Source organism: Schistocerca serialis, chromosome 10, assembly GCF_023864345.2.
Source record: "Schistocerca serialis cubense isolate TAMUIC-IGC-003099 chromosome 10, iqSchSeri2.2, whole genome shotgun sequence".
Classification (NCBI taxonomy): Eukaryota; Metazoa; Arthropoda; class Insecta; order Orthoptera; family Acrididae; genus Schistocerca; species Schistocerca serialis.
Window position 1 is genome coordinate 193418110 of NC_064647.1, and position 18467 is coordinate 193436576.

Genomic DNA, 18467 nt, shown 5'->3' on the forward strand with positions numbered 1-18467 from the left:
CATTCACAAGGCAGGCTTATCACATTCACACAGTTCAATGCTGTTCTATCCTGATTAAATTGAGCTTAACTTAAATTCCATAAGGCAGTGAAGCCATTTCGAAGTCTCGGTGCGACGAAAATTGTCAGTCGATCTCCTGAAAACATTTGTAATAATTATTAACTTTCGGTGATCACATGGGGAAGACCGGAGATCTGCTGGTAAGACCGTGTTAGCCTATTTATTTGAAGTAACTGGATATCTTGAGCATACAAAACGGCAGGTTCGTCCAGTATAAATCAGACGTTCCCCACTGATCCCGTGCAACACAGCGTAGCAAGCAGACACTGTCAATAATAATCAGTTAAATAATACGCGAACACACTTACTTTGGTTTAGTTCATGTATTAAATTCCTTCTCATACAGAATCTCATCAAGATGGCGACTAGCTCAACAATACATACATATACATCCTTCTTTCACGACTAATCGGCAAGAAGTCCTCTATTCTTTTTATAAGAGAAAACATAGATAGCAGAGAAGCTATTCCATGGAGTAAATGGACGCTCCAAGGAATAATTGGGCTTGAAACTACTTTGCATTGATAATCGGTAAGATAAGAAGAGATATTTCGAGATATATACGGAGTTATATAATTTATAAAATTTCTGAAAATATCGCGGAGAGACCGCTGCAAGAGACATTACAACCAGATATCGCTCTGTGCAACTTTTTTCCATTTCCAAGAGTCAAAACGGCGGTCAAGGGACACCATTATCAAACAACATACGATGTCCAAAAAGCTGTGACGAGGGTCTTGGAGGATATTACAGATGAGTTCCAGAAATGTTACCATCAATGGCAGAAGCGCTGGAAAAAGTGTGTGCGATCAGAAGGGAACTACTTTGAAGGACACAACACTAAACTTGACTAAAACAGTAAGCAACATGTTTTTCACATCAGTCTCATTACTTCATTGTCGCACATCGTATGTAGGAGATAAAAAATCGACAATAACTAAAAAATTACACCACATTTGTGATTGTTTAGTTTCCTGAGGACACTTGGAGATACGAAACGGTGTATTACACGACAGTTCATTTACTATTATCTTGTAACCTACAGGCATTTACTGAGTAATATCATTTTCCTCTAATAAAAAAATAGCTACTCAACACCAGAAGACCTGACATTTTGCAGAAAGATGTCGGTATCTATTCAACAAAGAAGAATTTTGTTTGCCACACTCTCAGCCAAATCAGTGAATGTGGAACCTGGGATATCTATATGGAATATAATACCTACATTATTTAACGTAGCAAATAAGCCACCACAACTGTAGCTTAAGGGAAGACCACACAAATGTGACAATAAGTTGACGAAAGCACTAATACTGTTTCCCAACACAGGAGAAACCAGTTCCACAATTATTGCTAAATCTGAGCCACAAACGGCAAGAATCCAACATATTCGCTTTTGAAGAAAACTTAATTACATTTCTTGAAATATTTGTTTATTAAAAAGTCGAGCGAATTGTAGGAATGGGCGAATCATTGGACTCCATAAAAAAATTTAAAGTGTCAAGAGAAATGCCTGTAATAACAACAACAGAGAACAGAAATATATGATTCTCGTGCATGAAATGTGTTTATATTGTCTAACTTTCAGTTTTTTCTTCTTAATTGTGATTTCATGCCCCTGCCCCATATGGGCAGGGGAGGGCTGTCAGCAGCACAATCCGCCGTTCTTCAGCCGAGTGACATGACAACTAAAAGAAGAATAAAATGATACATACATAAGGTGATAAAAAAGGGGAACATAAAACAGAGTAAGGGGAGAAAATGGAGGTAAAAATACACTGACATGGAGACGTTAAAAAAGCAACCAGAAAGTTAAAAAAACGCAGTTGGCGATTCTTAAAACACAGAGAAGACACTGTATGCACATACACAGGTTAAAAGTCGGCCACAATATTAAAATCACTCTGCAACAACACACAACACACTGAAAACCCACTTGGAGCACACATGACGAAGAATAAAACTGCCAGGTGGGACCTGCCGAGGGAAAGGTCAGAGAGGATCGAAAAGGAGGGGAGAGCAAGGTGCAGCAGGGGAGGTGGCGGGATGAAAAGGGTAGGGGTGTCAGCAGGTACACGAAGAGGCAGCAGACATGTGGGGCAGGAGATGAAGAGCGAAGACACAGCAGGAGGGAGTGCAGAGACACTGAAAAGGGGCACAAGAGAAGGAGGAGGAATAGGAGGGGAAGCCGCTCAGGAGGAGGGAAGGGGTTTCAGTTTTTTTTTCTTTATTGTGATTTCATTCCCCTGCCACATATTGGCAGGGAGGGCTGTCAGCAGCACGATCCGCCGCTCTTCAGCCGAGTGACGTGACAACTTAAAATAAGAATAAAATGTTACACACATAAGGCGATAAAGGGGAACTTAAAACAGAATAATGGGAGAAAATGGAGGTAAAAATAGACTAACACGGAGACGTCCATGGAAGACAGTTAAAAAACACAGTTGGCGATTCTTCAAAACTCAGAGAAGACACTGAATGGACATGCACAGGTTAAAAGTCGGCCACAGTAGTAAAACACTCCGGAACAACACACTTAAAACCCACTTGGAGCACACACAACGAAGAATAAAACTGCCAGGCTGGACCTGCCGAGGGAAAGGGCAGAGAGGATGGAGAAGGGAGAGCAAGGGACAGCAGGGGAAGTGGCGGGATGAAGAGAGGAGGGGCATCAGTGGGTACACGAAGAGGCAGGAGACACGTGGGGCGGGAGATGAAGAGGGAAGACAGGGCAGGAGGGAGCGCAGAGACACTGAAAGGAGGCACAAGAGATGGAGGGGGAGTAGGAGGGGAAAGCTGCTCAGGAGGAGGGAAGAGGAGGAGAGGGAGCCCTGAGGAGGAGGGAGATGGGGTTAGAGTTGGTAAGAACAGCAGATGTCAGGGCGAAGCTCATCATCCGGGAGGGGTAGACGGTGGAAGTTTCGTCAGGAAAGGAGATGGAGGGTGTGGAGATGGAGAGAGGGTGGGACACAACAGTAAAGGTGCGGCAACTGGTTGGGGGTGGAGAGGAAGGGAGACACCAGGGGGTGAGGGGGATCAAGGCGGCGGACAATATATAGTGTGCGGATGTGTTCAAGGAAAACGAGAAGGTGGGGGAAGGGGACGAGGTCGTAGAGGGTGCACGTGGGGGACGGAAGGCCGATGCGGAAGGCGAGGCAGAGCGCACGGCGTTCGAGGATTTGGAGGGCTTTATAGAAGCGGAGAGGGGCGGAAATCCAAGTTACGCTGGCATAACAGAGGATGGGGCAGATCAAGGATTTGTAGGTGTGAAGGATGGTGGAAGGATACAGACCCCATGTACCGACGGACAGGAGTTTCGGGAGGCGGAGTCTGTTGTGAGCTTTGTTTTGGATGGTAAGGAGATGGGGAGTCCAGGTGAGGTGGCGACCGAGTGTGACGCCAAGGTATTTGAGGGTAGGAGTGAGGTGGATAGGACGGCCATAAATGGTGAGGTAGAAATCATGGAGGCGGAAGGAGTGGGTGGTGCGGCCTATGATGATCGCCTGGAGGGGGTTTCAGCGAAATAAGCTGCAAATATATACGTATTCGAAAATATTTCTTCATGAATGAGTTCTATATTATTTCGTGGAATCAGTTTGGTTCGGCTGTTTTTACACGCATTTCAAGACAATTCATGTCTCTTGCTGACTCACTAACACATTGAACGCAAAAATATAGCAATTATTTTATTAATTAAGTAGAAAATAATTCAAAACAAACATTATCCTTACGAGGCATGAGACTGCCTGCTTTTTCACCGCTTGGAGCGCTAGAGTCGCTCCAGCTGCCAAACGGTGACAACTTTCTCACCAGAGAGCGTCGTGACTGTATTTATTAGAACGTGGTAATATTGTCTGAGTATTTAGCTTTAAGGGAACCACAGTCTCTGGCAGCTCCTTACAGGGTAATAATGTAATTACGATTTATTCAGTTTGTTGCACCTACCTGCTTTGAGACAGAATCGAACAAGTTTATTTCCAAAAACGATACAGAGCACATACCAGCGACATTTGCGCTGTTTTGCAGTTAATGATATTTCCTTCGGCGGGAACCTGTCACAACTTTTTGAGTGGAATGTCTTCCATGTGACTGCAAATTGCTATTTATTTATTTCACACAATCATGATCTCGGCTTTATAGCCATGCCAAAACGCAAGTTGAAATGTCCCAAGTGTCCATGCCTAAATGACATGTCAGTCTTCCAAATAACCAGTCATCGTATTACAGGATATGAGCAGATAACAAAGACATATGACGTTAATATTTGTCCTGACGTCAAATGACATTTGGACGTGACGAAAGCAGGTCGCCAACGGCCTTGCCGCAGTGGTAACACCGGTTCCCGTCAGATCACCGAAGTTAACCGTTGTCAGGCTGGGCTAGCACTTGGATGGGTGACCATCCGGTCTGCCGAGCGCTGTTGGCAAGCGGTGTGCACTCAGCCCTTGTGAGGCAAACTGAGGAGCTACTTGACTGAGAAGTACTGGCTCCGGTCTCGGAAACTGTCAGACGGCCGGGAGAGCGGTGTGCTGACCACATGGCCCTCCATATCGGCATCCAGTGACGCCTGTGGGCTGAGGATGACACGGCAGCCGGTCGGTACCTTTGGGCCTTCATGGCCTGATCGGGAGGAGTTTTTTTTTCTTTCTAGAAATAGGTCACATCAGTGTATTGGCTGTCAAATAAGCATCAAAGTTCGTTAACGTTTATCCGATGTGCACAATGCGTCTTTCATATTTACTCATATCCTGTAATAATGGTTCAAATGGCTCTAAGCACTATGGGACTTAACGTCTGAGGTCATCAGTCCCATAGACTTAGAACTACTTAAACCTAACTAACCTAAGGACATCACACACATCCATGACCGAGGCAGGATTCGAACCTGCGCAGCAGCGTGGTTCCAGACTGAAGCGCCTAGAACCTGTCATAATGAAACTGGTTTATAAGACCAGTGAATTGCCTAAAACTTGCACCGCAAATATTGCGGAAATGGAAAGTGCTACAGTATATGATCAAAAGTACCCGGACACGTCCAAAGACATTCGTTTTCCATGTTAGGTGCATTGTGCTGCCACCTACTGCCAGGTACACAGTATCAGTGGTCTCAGTAACCATTATCCATCGTGAGGGAGCAGCATGGAGCGCTCTGCAGAACTTACAGACTTCGAACGTGGTCAGGTGATTGGGTGTCACTTGTGTTATACGTCTGTACGCGAGATTTCCACACTCCTAAACTACCTCCATTAGGACCTTGCCTAGTAAAGTGGTGTGCGTCTCCTGCATCGTTCCCCTACGCTCTGTAAAGAAGCATGGGACTTTATTTCATTTTCAAACATCCCTAGGTCCACTGTTTCCGCTGTGATCGTGAAATGGAAACGGGAAGGGACACATATAGCACAAAAGTGTACAGGCCGATCTCGTCTGTTGACTGACAGAGACCGCCGACTGTTGAAGAGAGTCGTAATGAGTAATACGCAGACATCTATCCAGACCGTCACACAGGAATTCCAAACTCCATCAGGATCCACTGCAAGTACTATGATAGTTAGGCGGTAGGTGAGAAAACTTGGATTTCATGGTCGAGCGGCTGCTCATGACACATACGAGGGCAGTTCAATAAGTAATGCAATACATTTTCTTTCTCGGCCAATTTTGGTTGAAAAAACCGGAAATTTCTTGTGGAATATTTTCAAACATTCCCGCTTCGTCTCGTATAGTTTCATTGACTTCCGACAGGTGGCAGCGCTGTACGGAGCTGTTAAAATGGCGTCTGTAACGGATGTGCGTTGCAAACAACGGGCAGTGATCGAGTTTCTTTTGGCGGAAAACCAGGGCATCTCAGATATTCATAGGCGCTTGCAGAATGTCTACGGTGATCTGGCAGTGGACAAAAGCACGGTGAGTCGTTGGGCAAAGCGTGTGTCATCATCGCCGCAAGGTCAAGCAAGACTGTCTGATCTCCTGCAATGGCGGAGCGTGCGAACATACTCGTTCGAGATGATCGACGGATCACCATCAAACAACTCAGTGCTCAACTTGACATCTCTGTTGGTAGTGCTGTCACAATTGCTCACCAGTTGGGATATTCAAAGGTTTGTTCCCGCTGGGTCCCTCGTTGTCTAATCGAACACCATAAAGAGCAAAGGAGAACCATCTGTGCGGAATTGCTTGCTCGTCATGTGGCTGAGGGTGACAATTTCTTGTCAAAGATTGTTACAGGCGATGAAACATGGGTTCATCACTTCGAACCTGAAACAAAACGGCAATCAATGGAGTGGCGCCACACCCACTCCCCTACCAAGAAAAAGTTTAAAGCCATACCCTCAGCCAGTAAAGTCATGGTTACAGTCTTCTGGGACGCTGAAGGGGTTATTCTGTTCGATGTCCTTCCCCATGGTCAAACGATCAACTCTGAAGTGTATTGTGCTACTCTTCAGAAATTGAAGAAACGACTTCAGCGTGTTCGTAGGCACAAAAATCTGAACGAACTTCTCCTTCTTCATGACAACGCAAGACCTCACACAAGTCTTCGCACCCGAGAGGAGCTCACAAAACTTCAGTGGACTGTTCTTCCTCATGCACCCTACAGCCCCGATCTCGCACCGTCGGATTTCCATATGTTTGGCCCAATGAAGGACGCAATCCGTGGGAGGCACTACGATGATGAAGAAGTTATTGATGCAGTACGACGTTGGTTCCCACATCGACCAGTGGAATGGTACCGTGCAGGCATACAGGCCCTTATTTCAAGGTGGCGTAAGGCCGTAGCATTGAATGGAGATTACGTTGAAAAATAGTGTTGTGTAGCTAAAAGATTGGGGAATAACCTGGTGTATTTCAATGCTGAATAAAACAACCCCTGTTTCAGAAAAAAAATGTGTTGCATTACTTATTGAACTGCCCTCGTAAATCACGCCGGTAAATGGCAAACGACGCCTCGCTTGATGCAAGGAGCGTAAACATTTGACGATTGAAAAGTGGAAAAACGTGTGGAGTGACGAATCACGGCACACAGTGTGGCGATCCGATGGAAGGGTGCGGGTATGGCGAATGCCCGGTGAACGTCATCTGCCAGCGTGTGTTGTTGTTTTGGGTGGCACTATCACAGCGCATGCCTACACTGATGTTTTAAGCACCTTTTTGCTTCCCAGTGCTGAATAGCAATTCAGGGATGGCGACTGCATCTATCAACACGATCGAGCACCTGTTCATACCACACTGCCGGTGGCGGAGTGGTTACACGACAGTAACTCCCTGTAATGGACTGGCCTGACCTGAATCCTATAGAACCTCTCTGGGATGTTTCGGAACGCCTACTTCGTGCCAGGCCTCACCGACCGACATCGATACCTCTCCTCAGTGCAGCACTCCGTGAAGACTGGGCTGCCATTCCCTAAGAAACCTCCCAGCACCTGATTGAACGTATGCTTGCGAGAGTGGAGGCAGTGATCAAGGCCACGGGTGGGCCAACACCATATTGAATTCCAGCATTACCAATGGAGGGCGCCACGAAATTGTAAGTCATTTTCAGCCAGGTGCCCGGTTACTTTCGATCACATAGTGTACTGATGCGCGGTTTTCACAGAATGGATTGGTTCCTATTGTTAGCCAATGAACAGATTGTAATAACACTTAGAATGTGTGTTTTTTGTGTAAATATACACTTTTTTAGCTAGAACAATGCCTATTGACAATAAACGACTAAAAGTAGGATAGATTAGAAAGTCATTGGTGTTTGTTGCAGGATTCTGTAGTCTGTCCTAAATTATTTTAGGAGTGTCACTTCGGCAACAATACATGGAGGCTCGGAACATAGTTGCCACGTCACGCACAGAACACACGCGTGATCTCAAATTTCATTCAGCTCGCTCAAACAGGCAAAGTAGTCAATTTATGCATATGGAAGTTGCATCAGTGTGTTAAAGAGTTACACTACGTTTTGGTTTGAGTTTTATCTGCGGCAACGAATTATTAAGACGATATTACGACAGTTTACGAATGTGAGTTTTCTCACAACGTTACCGAATTCTGAAAATGCGGGAAACCTTTTTGTTGTTGAAGTTAGGTGAATACATAATGCGAATGAAATGTTAAGAACGCATCATATTTTCATTTGAAACCAGAACTCTGTCGGAGATCTGTAATGCGAGGCAAGTTGAGCTAAATATGACGCAGAATGGTGTGCTCGGGCGTCAACTACTAACCGGACGCCCACACAGTTTCGGCACGAGAAACATATCGCTACAGGTCTGTAATGAAACTGTTACTACTTTCTGCAATCCGCCAACTCAATTACAGCGCAACAAAAAGTAAGATTAAGCGCGTTTATCGCGGTGGGAAAACGTGTCTTAAGTAACCCAACTTCTATTGTTAAGAAAGAACAAAAGCGATACAAAGAACAGGGCGCCTGTATTTCAGCAGTTACATTTTGAATAATACTTATTTTGTGTGATGAATACTGCATACCTGACATGAATTTCCTTTGAAAATTTCAAAACTTACGAAGGTCTCATTTTGTTACGAAGTCTATTACAGATGTAAACTGTGCACGCCAGACACCGTATCTGGATCCGCCTGGGCTGCGCTTCTAGGGGGATGATGGAAAATCTCCACTCGTTCTAGTCGCTATGGCGGATCCTTGAATTGTCACATCACTGTCACTGTCAATGCCACTGTCGTCATTTAATGAAATTATCGTGTCCTCCACTGAATTTTCCAAAAGAGCTTCATTCCGCCATGTCCTTCCCACGCTGTTCTGCGTACGTTTAACGGCTTTCGTGCAGTCTTCAACGGTGACAGCTTCTCTTGTGAGTGCTTCAGCTCCAGAGAGCGTAAATTTGTTATTATTCCTGGCAACATAATTCTAATTTGGGCACATATTAATGCTACTGTGTTCAAATGGCAGTGATAAGGTGCTAGCGCAACAACCGCAGCCCCATATTTTCTTGCCAGTTCACCGATTTCGTGTAGGAGAACTGTGGCTTTTCCATAAGCTCCACCTTCTTAACATCATCACTTGCATCGCCGCTCTGACGCTAAAACCAATCAATCATTTCCTCATCTACATCTACATCTGCATGGATACTCTGCAAATCACATTTAAGTGCATGGCAGAGGGTTCATCGAAACCTTCACAATTCTCTATTATTCCAATACCGTATAGAACGCAGGAAGAACGGACACCTATATCTTTCCGTGCGAGCTCCGATTTCCCTTATTTTATCGTGGTGATTGGTCCTCCCTATGTAGGTCGGAGTCAACAAAACATTTTCGGATTCGGAGGAGAAACTTGGTGATTGGAATTTCGTGAGAAGATTCCGTCGCAACGAGAAACGCCTTTGTTTTAATGATGTCCAGCACAAATCCTGTATCATTTCTGTGACACTCTCTCCCATATTTCGCGATAATACAAATCGTGCTGCTCTTCTTTGAACTTTTTCGATGTACTCCGTCAGTCCAATTTGGTAAGGATCCCACACCGCGCAGCAGTAGTCTAAAAGAGGACGGACAAACGTAGTACAGGCAGGCTCCTTAGTAGATCTGTTACATTTTCTAAGTGTCCTGCCAATAAAACGCAGTCTTTGGTTAGCCACCCCCACAACATTTTCTATGTGTTCCTTCCAATTTAGGTTGCTCGTAATTGTAATACCTAGGTATTTAGTTGAATTTACTGCTTTTAGATTAGACTAATTTATCGCTTAACCGAAGTTTAATGAGTTCCTTTCAGCACTCGTGTGGATGACCTCACACTTTTCGTTATTTAGAGTCAACTCCCACTTTTCGCACCATTCAGATATCTTTTCTAAATCATTTTGGAATTTGTTTTGATCCTCTGATGACTTGATTAGTCGATAAACGACAGCGTCACCTGCAAACAACCTAAGACGGCTGTTCTGATTGTCTCTCAAATGGTTTATATAGATAAGGAGCAGGAAAAGGCCTATAATGCTACCTTGGGGAACGCCGGAAATCACTTCTGTTTTACTCGATGACTTTCCGTCAGTATCTACGAACTGTGACCTCTCCGACAGGAAGTCACCAATCCAGCCACATAACCGAGACGATATTCCATAAGTATGCGATTTCACTACAAGCCGCTTGTGTGGTACAGTGTCAAAAGCCTATCGGAAATCCAGAAATACGGAATCGATCTGAAATCCCTTGCCATAGCACACAACACTTCGTGTGCGTAAAGAGCTAGTTGTGTTTCACAGGAACGATGTTTTCTAAATCCACATTCACTGTGTGCCAGTAGACAGTTTTCTTCGAGGTAATACGTAAAGTTTGAACACAATATGTGGTGTCACCGCCAGACACCACACTTGCTAGGTGGTAGCCTTTAAATCGGCCGCGGTCCATTAGTATACGTCGGACCCGCGTGTCGCCACTGTCAGTGATAGCAGACCGAGCACCATCACGCGGCAGGTCTAGAGAGACGTACTAGCACTCGCCCCAGTTGTACAGCCGACTTTGCTAGGAAAGGTTCACTGAAAACTACGCTCTCATTTGCCGAGACGATAGTTAGCATAACCTTCAGCTACATTTCCTACGACCTAGCAAGGCGCCGTATTCAATTGATATTTATTATGTGAAGCATGTATCATCAAGAGCGATGTTCTACAATTGTGGATTAAAGTTAAGTATTACATCATCTACGTACTTTATTTGCAATTTTCAAGATATTGTCCTGTTCCAGACCTCACGCCAGTCAGCGTGTAATTAAACGCGTGCATTTCGGCCTCCTCTAGAAACACAGTGTTGGCTCTTCTGCCAACACTACACAATATATGTTCCAAAATCCTGCTGCATATCGACGTTAACAATATGGGCCAGTAATTTAGTGGATTACTCCTACTACCTTTCTTGAATATTGGTGTGACCTGTGCAATTTTCCAGTCTCTGGGTACGGATGTTTCGTCAAGCGAACGGTTCTACATGATTGTTAAGTATGGAGCTAATGCATAAGTACACTCCGAAGGAAACCTAATTGGTATACAGTATGGAGCAGGAGAGTTGCTTTTACTAACTGATTTAAGTTGCTTCACTACTCCGAGGATATTTACTTCTACGTTACTCATGTTCGGTTTGACATGGTAGGTGCGTTGTCAGCAACAACTGAATGGTAAGCAGGATTATCTAGTACAATTGTTGACTGTGTTCCAAGATTTGGTATTAGTGTATCTTCCAACCACTTTCTAAATGTGACGTGGTTCATTTCTTCTTGATAATCTCCCGCTTTCTTTGATTCAAAAAGCAGGAGACGTTTGGAAGAAAAGCCTGCGAGGTGCCTGCATGAAGAAGAGTAAGTCTGGCACTCTTGCCAGAAGGCATCGGCATTGTTCCTTTACCTGTGTCGTTTGGTCAGGCCTGCTTCACAACGTGAGCGTAACTGACCCATGTTTAGACAAGCTACACCACTTAGTCAACATTTATGTTGCAGATGTCCCTTAAAAATCGGCATCGCCATGCAGTTGTGTCCTCTCTCTCTTCATCAACAGCTTACAGCCACAGAAATGTCGATAGTGAAAGCCAAACTTGTGTAAAACTGTGAACAAGGATGTGCGACTGCCTTGAAAAAAAGTCATGATTCTTTGTGACCAGTAACTTCCTGAGCGTCGGATGTTCCTGAGATAGTAATCATAAATATGACGACGAATCGCGTCCTCTGCTAACGAATAGATACTGGTAATTCGCTTATCTATGTGACGTTTTTTCCCAGGGGTGTTAAGTTTCTATGGTTCTTCAGCTTCGTTTTCTGTGCATAGCATTTCCTTCCCAATCATCACAACAATTGAGCTGTGCGTGTCTCGTGTTCCGGCCATCATGTATTTTACACCCTCTGTTTTTAACGTACTCCCACCTCACTACGTTAATTTTAATTACTACCGTCACTCAGTTGATGCTTTGCCCGACCGTGAGTGGCATTAGCAGCGCGTATCGATATATCCCCTCTCGTAGTATCTTTGCTTGACTGCTATTACTTCCCAGTCGTTGTCTGTCGTAAGGGAGTACGCGTCCCAAGTTCCGGTCTGCCAGTCAGCTGGAACGCGTCTGGAGCGCAGTCCGAAGCTGCCAGTCGGGGAGTTGCAATGCGGCACTAGGGCAGTCGGGTTGTAGCAGCAATGAGGTCTGCGTCGACATGGCTCGCCCGACCATTGCCGCCACGCCTCACTTGAGCCGGGCCACGGTCTTGCTGGATCGTCGGTCGGTCGTCCTACCGGAAGACGCGTTTGTGCTCACCGATCGTTCATGAGTCGGCTGGGTGTGTGTGTGTATCGTCTCCCGATTTGTTTCCGTGCGTGCTTAGTTACTGTTGTCTATTATTCAGGTCTGCGTCACAGACAGGAGCGCCTGCGATGGTGTCTGAGGTCATCAGTCCCCTAGAACTTAGAACTACTTAAACCTAACTAACCTAAGGACATCACACACATCCATGCCCGAGGCAGGATTCGAACCTGCGACTGTAGCGGTCGCGTGGTTCCAGACTGTAGCGCCTAGAACCAGGCGGCCGCCCCGGCCGGCTGCGATGGTGTACTCAACGACGAACCTGGGTGCACGAATGGCAAAACGTCATTTCTTCGGATGAATCCAGGTTCTGTTTACAGCATCATGATGGTCGCATCCGTGGTTGGCGACATCCCGGTGAACGCACATTGGAAGCGTGTATTCGTCATCGCCATACTGGCGTACTATCCGGCGTGATCGTATGGGGTGCCATTGGTTACACGTCTCGGTCACCTTCGCATTGACGACACTTTGAACAGTGAACGTTACATTTCAGATGTGTTACGACCCGTGGCTCTACCCTTCATTCGATCCCTGCGAAACCCTACATTTCAGCAGGATAATGCACGACCACATGTTACAGGTCCTGTACGGGCCTTTCTGGATACAGAACATGTTCGACTGCTGAGCAGGACAGCACATTCTCCAGATCTCTTACCAACTGAAAACGTGTGGTCAATGGTGGCCGAGCAACTGGCTCATCACAATACTCCAGTCACAACTCTTGATGAACTGTGGTATCGTGTTGAAGCTGCATGGGCAGCTGTACCTGTACACGCCATCCAAGCTCTGTTTGACACAATGCCCAGGCGTATCAAGGCCCTTATTACCTCCAGAGGCGGTTGTTCTGGGTACTGATTTCTCAGGATCTACGCACCCAAATTGCGTGAAAATGTAATCACATGTCAGTTCTAGTATAATATATTTGTCCAATGAATACCCGTTTATCGTATGCATTTCTTCTTGATATAGCAATTTTAATGGCCAGTAGTGTATGATACTTCGTGCACTATGGGTTAGACAGCCTTCACCTTATTATCACGGGTTCCTCCTTTTCTGCAGAGAACACCTTCTAGCATCTGTGGCAGATGATCTGTTAGCAACCTGCGATACTTACGCGTGGTCAGTGTTCCCTCTATGAAAAACGAGCCTATGACGTGATGGTTCACCATCCCACATCACCCCTTTGTACTCCATGCAAGCAGACGTTCCACGTGACGAAGCCTATGAGTATTGTCAACAGACCTAACTTATGCTAAGAACAACACACACACCCATGCCCGAGGGAGGACTCGAACCTCCGGCGGGAGGGGCGGCGCAATATGTGACATGGTGCCTTAAACTACGGGGCCACTCCGCGCGGCGACTTCATTACATGCTATATCTGGAGTATCTTGTCTTAATGGCCATGTACAGAAGTGTTTGTCAGGTTTTGTGTGTAGCTGCCGTGATTTCCTTGGGCAAGTCATTTTAAATGTTGTCGGCATACTGGCTCTGGAGATCGGTGGTCTCATCAGGCGACATGTATGTGGTTCTCTGAGCACTTCTGGGCCCCTTCAGTTACCATCTTGTGGAACTTGGCTCAGTCCTCTCCTGGTGCAGGGATGTCGTTTAGCAAGTGGGTGTGTTTCCTCTGCATGGTTGGGTCCGACCCAGTATTTCCGCTGTCGTGTGTCTGGAAGTGAGTGGGAGACACACCAGCAGTTCAGTCGCGACAGTGCAACAGTCGCGGACGGAGCAGCAAGCTGCCAGTCGGTTGTTGCGGACGAGGGAAGTCATCTCCGCGCGGTGCAGTCGGCTGGGGCCGCTGGCAGCCCCTAGGCAGTGTCGGAGCGTGTGTGTGTAGCTGGTTTCCGATGGATCAAGTGTACTTGGGCTCACCACCTGTCTCCCTAAGTGAACGAGGGCAGACTGACCTCCCTGGAGGCTTTCTGAGTGCCACCGGTGTTTAATTATCTGTTTTCAGCTACTTAAAATTTAAGGGTTATGGTTATTTTTCTTTTTTCTTAAAAATTTAACAAAATTAATGCTTAAATTTATCTTTCTAGCTTAAACATATTTTAAAATTTTGAAACTTAATTGTGGCCTTCAGCCAGCTTGCATATGTTTATTCTATCTGCTTTGCCTTGAGGCTTTCCACATAGCGGTGATATTTTTTTAAATTTATTTTATTTGCCTCTTTAATTGCATTTTATCTTGTTTTTAAAGATTCTGATCTTCTGAAACTTCCTGGCAGATTAAAACAGTGTGCCGGACCGAGACTCGAACTCGGGACCTTTGCCTTTCGCGGGCAAGTGCTCTACCAGCTGAGCTACCCAAGCACGACACACGCCCCGTCCTCACAGCTTTACTTCTGCCAGGACGGGGCGTGAGTCGTGCTTGGGTAGCTCAGTTGGTGGAGCACTTGCCCGCAAAAGGCAAAGGTCCCGAGTTCGAGTCTCGGTCTGGCACACAGTTTTAATCTGCCAGGAAGTTTCATATCAGCGCACACTCCGCTGCAGAGTGAAAATCTCATTGTGATCTTCTGCTTTTAAGTCTATCGTAATATATTCTGAAATTCAGTTGTGGCCTTCAACCATTTGTATTGCACCTTGCATATGTTTGTTCTATCTACTTTGGTGTCATCTATTTTCAAAAATCATTTTATTGCTATCTAATTGGTTTTTTATCTTGTTGATTTGTAAGATTTCTTACTTGGAGGCCTTCAGCCGTGAAAGAGTTGCATTCGGTGAAGGTCCGGCTATGTGCCGCTTTGGTTGTAAAAGTGTTATTAAATTACAATTAGAAGGTGAAACTGACACCAACCTCATTTGGCCTTTTCCACAATCCTAATTACCTGTCACGCCCAGCGGGTTTAGCGGGCGCATCAACAATTTCTGTCTTTATATTCAAAGCTACAGCACTTCTGTCGAGCACTTTGGTAATGGAGTGCACCGGTCCACCATTTTTTCAGCCTCGAATTAGGTACGTAAAGCGGAAAGAGTTTCGCGTGACTGCCCTGGTATTGCAGTCCTCTGGCCAAGATAACGACGTCCAACTTTTTGAGTTATAGCTTTCGACGAACTTCCCGCTCACATCGTTCAGTATCACGCAACGCATAACAATAACAATGAATAACAGGAACAACTCCTACAATTGTACAAACGAACACACAGAAGTCACAGGGCGCAACGACCACAAACGACAGCAGGCTGACTGCAGCTGAAGCCCACTGCTAGCAGGCAAGTGTTGTAGTGCGGGTGAAGGTCTGGCAACTTTGGGGATTTGCTGCAGCTTCAGGAAGCGTGGTATTGGCGGAAAGTGCCCCACGCCTGCCGCGTGGGATTCACACCCCTTCCCCCCACCCCCTCCGCCCACGCTTCCGTCCTCGCTGCCAGTTCCAAAATAATTTTCGGCTCACTGTAGTGCGAGTTGTTTACGAGACATAGTACTTTGAAATGCTCCCACACCGAGACTTGTACAATAGCTGTAGTAGCACACACTAAAGAACAATACAAATGCATAAAATAGTTATGTGGATTCTGACCCGTTACGAGACAATTTACCATTACAAGTTGTGTTCAAAAGGACCACCGGTACTGGCAGTACATGCTCCCATTCTGATACGTAACGACTGCTGCACACGTGCTACGATTTCGGCGGAGATGTCACAGCACGCGGGCCGAAGTGCCCTTCCGGTTCTAGGCGCTACAGTCTGGAGCCGAGCGACCGGTACAGACGCCGGTTCGAATCCTGTCTCGGGCATGGATGTCCTTAGGTTAGTTAGGTTTAATTAGCTCTAAGTTCTAGGCGACTGATGACCTCAGACGTTAAGTCGCATAGTGCTCAGAGCCATTTTTGTCCGAGCACGCTGCAGTAACAAACACATCGTTGCATATCATCGCGTGAAGTTGGTTTATACTTGTAGACAGCGCCTTTCAGCTTTCCCCACAGAAAAAAAGTCCACAAGCGTCAAATCAGGGGAACGGGCTGGACAAGTGCATTGCGTCGAATCCAGCGATTTCGAAACAATTTGTGAAGGCATACTACACTATTGGCCATTAAAATTGCTACACCACGAAGATGACGAGCTACAGACGCCAAATTTAACCGACAGCAAGAAGATGCTGTGATATGCAAATGATTAGCTTTTCACAGCATTCACACAAGGTTGGCGCCGGTGGCGACACTTACAACATGCTGACACGAGGAAAGTTTCCACCCGATTTCTCATACACGAACAGCAGTTCACTGGCGTTGCCTGGTGAAACGTTGTTGTGATGCCTCGTGTAAGGAGGAGAAATGCGTACCATCACGTTTCCGACTTTGATAAAGGTCGGGCTCTAGCCTATCGCGATTGCGGTTTATCGTATCGCGACATTGCTGCTCGCGTTGGTCGAGATCCAATGACTGTTAGCAGAATATGGAATCGGTGGGTTCAGGAGGGTAATACGGAACGCCGTGCTGGTTCCCAACGGCCTCGTATCACTAGCAGTCGAGATGACAGGCATCTTATCCGCACGGATGTAATGGATCGTGCAGCCACGTCTCGATCCCTGAGTCAACAGATGGGGACGTTTGCAAGACAACAACCATCTGCACGAACAGTTCGACGACGTTTGCAGCAGCATGGACTATCAGCTCGGAGACCATGGCTGCGGTTACCCTTGACGCTGCGTCACAGACAGGAGCGCCTGCGATGGTGTCTGAGGTCATCAGTCCCCTAGAACTTAGAACTACTTAAACCTAACTAACCTAAGGACATCACACACATCCATGCCCGAGGCAGGATTCGAAACTGCGACTGTAGCGGTCGCGTGGTTCCAGACTGTAGCGCCTAGAACCAGGCGGCCGCCCCGGCCGGCTGCGATGGTGTACTCAACGACGAACCTGGGTGCACGAATGGCAAAACGTCATTTTTTCGGACGAATCCAGGTTCTGTTTACAGCATCATGATGGTCGCATCCGTGGTTGGCGACATCCCGGTGAACGCACATTGGAAGCGTGTATTCGTCATCCCCATACTGGCGTACTATCCGGCGTGATCGTATGGGGTGCCATTGGTTACACGTCCCGGTCACCTCCTGTTCGCATTGACGGCACTTTGAACAGTGGACGTTACATTTCAGATGTGTTACGACCCGTGGCTCTGCCCTTCATTCGATCCCTGCGAAACCCTACATTTCAGCAGGATAATGCACGACCACATGTTACAGGTCCTGTACGGGCCTTTCTGGATACAGAACATGTTCGACTGCTGACCAGGACAGCACATTCTCCAGATCTCTTACCAACTGAAAACGTGTGGTCAATGGTGGCCGAGCAACTGGCTCGTCACAATACTCCAGTCACAACTCTTGATGAACTGTGGTATCGTGTTGAAGCTGCATGGGTAGCTGTACCTGTTCACGCCATCCAAGCTCTGTTTGACACAATGCCCAGGCGTATCAAGGCCCTTATTACGTCCAGAGGCGGTTGTTCTGGGTACTGATTTCTCAGGATCTACGCACCCAAATTGCGTGAAAATGTAATCACATGTCAGTTATAGTATAATATATTTGACCAATGAATACCCGTTTATCGTATGTATTTCTTCTTGGTATAGCAATTTTAATGGCCAGTAGTGTATGATACTTCGTGCACTATGGGTTAGACAGTCTTCACCTTATTATAACGGGTTCCTCCTTTTCTGCAGAGAACACCTTCTAGCATCTGTGGCAGATGATCTGTTAGCAACCAGCGATACTTATGCGTGGTCAGTGTTCCCTCTATGAAAAACGAGCCTATGACGTGATGGTTCACCATCCCACATCACCCCTTTGTACTCCATGCAAGCAGACGTTCCACGTGACGAAGCCTATGAGTATTGTCAACAGACCAGCAGTGCATGTTTCGGCGGCTTACATGGCAATGATTGGTAAATGTGACTTCATTACAAATGTGTGTATTCCTAAGGGACCAAACTGCTGAGGTCATCAGTCCCTAGTCTTACGCACTACTGAAACTAACTTATGCTAAGAACAACACACACACCCATGCCCGAGGGAGGACTCGAACCTCCGGCGGGAGGGGCGGCGCAGTATGTGACATGGTGCCTTAAACTGCGGGGCCACTCCGCGCGGCGACTTCATTACATGCTA

At 46.3% G+C, this 18467-nt stretch overlaps 1 protein-coding gene and 1 pseudogene across 2 annotated transcripts in view; one reads left to right on the plus strand and one right to left on the minus strand.

Moving 5' to 3' along the window:
* LOC126425068 (retinol-binding protein pinta-like) overlaps positions 1 to 18467 on the minus strand; it is a 271017-nt gene that overhangs the window by 239579 nt on the left and 12971 nt on the right. The gene's annotated exons all lie outside the window — the stretch shown is intronic.
* Positions 4369 to 4486, plus strand: LOC126425396 (5S ribosomal RNA; annotated as a pseudogene).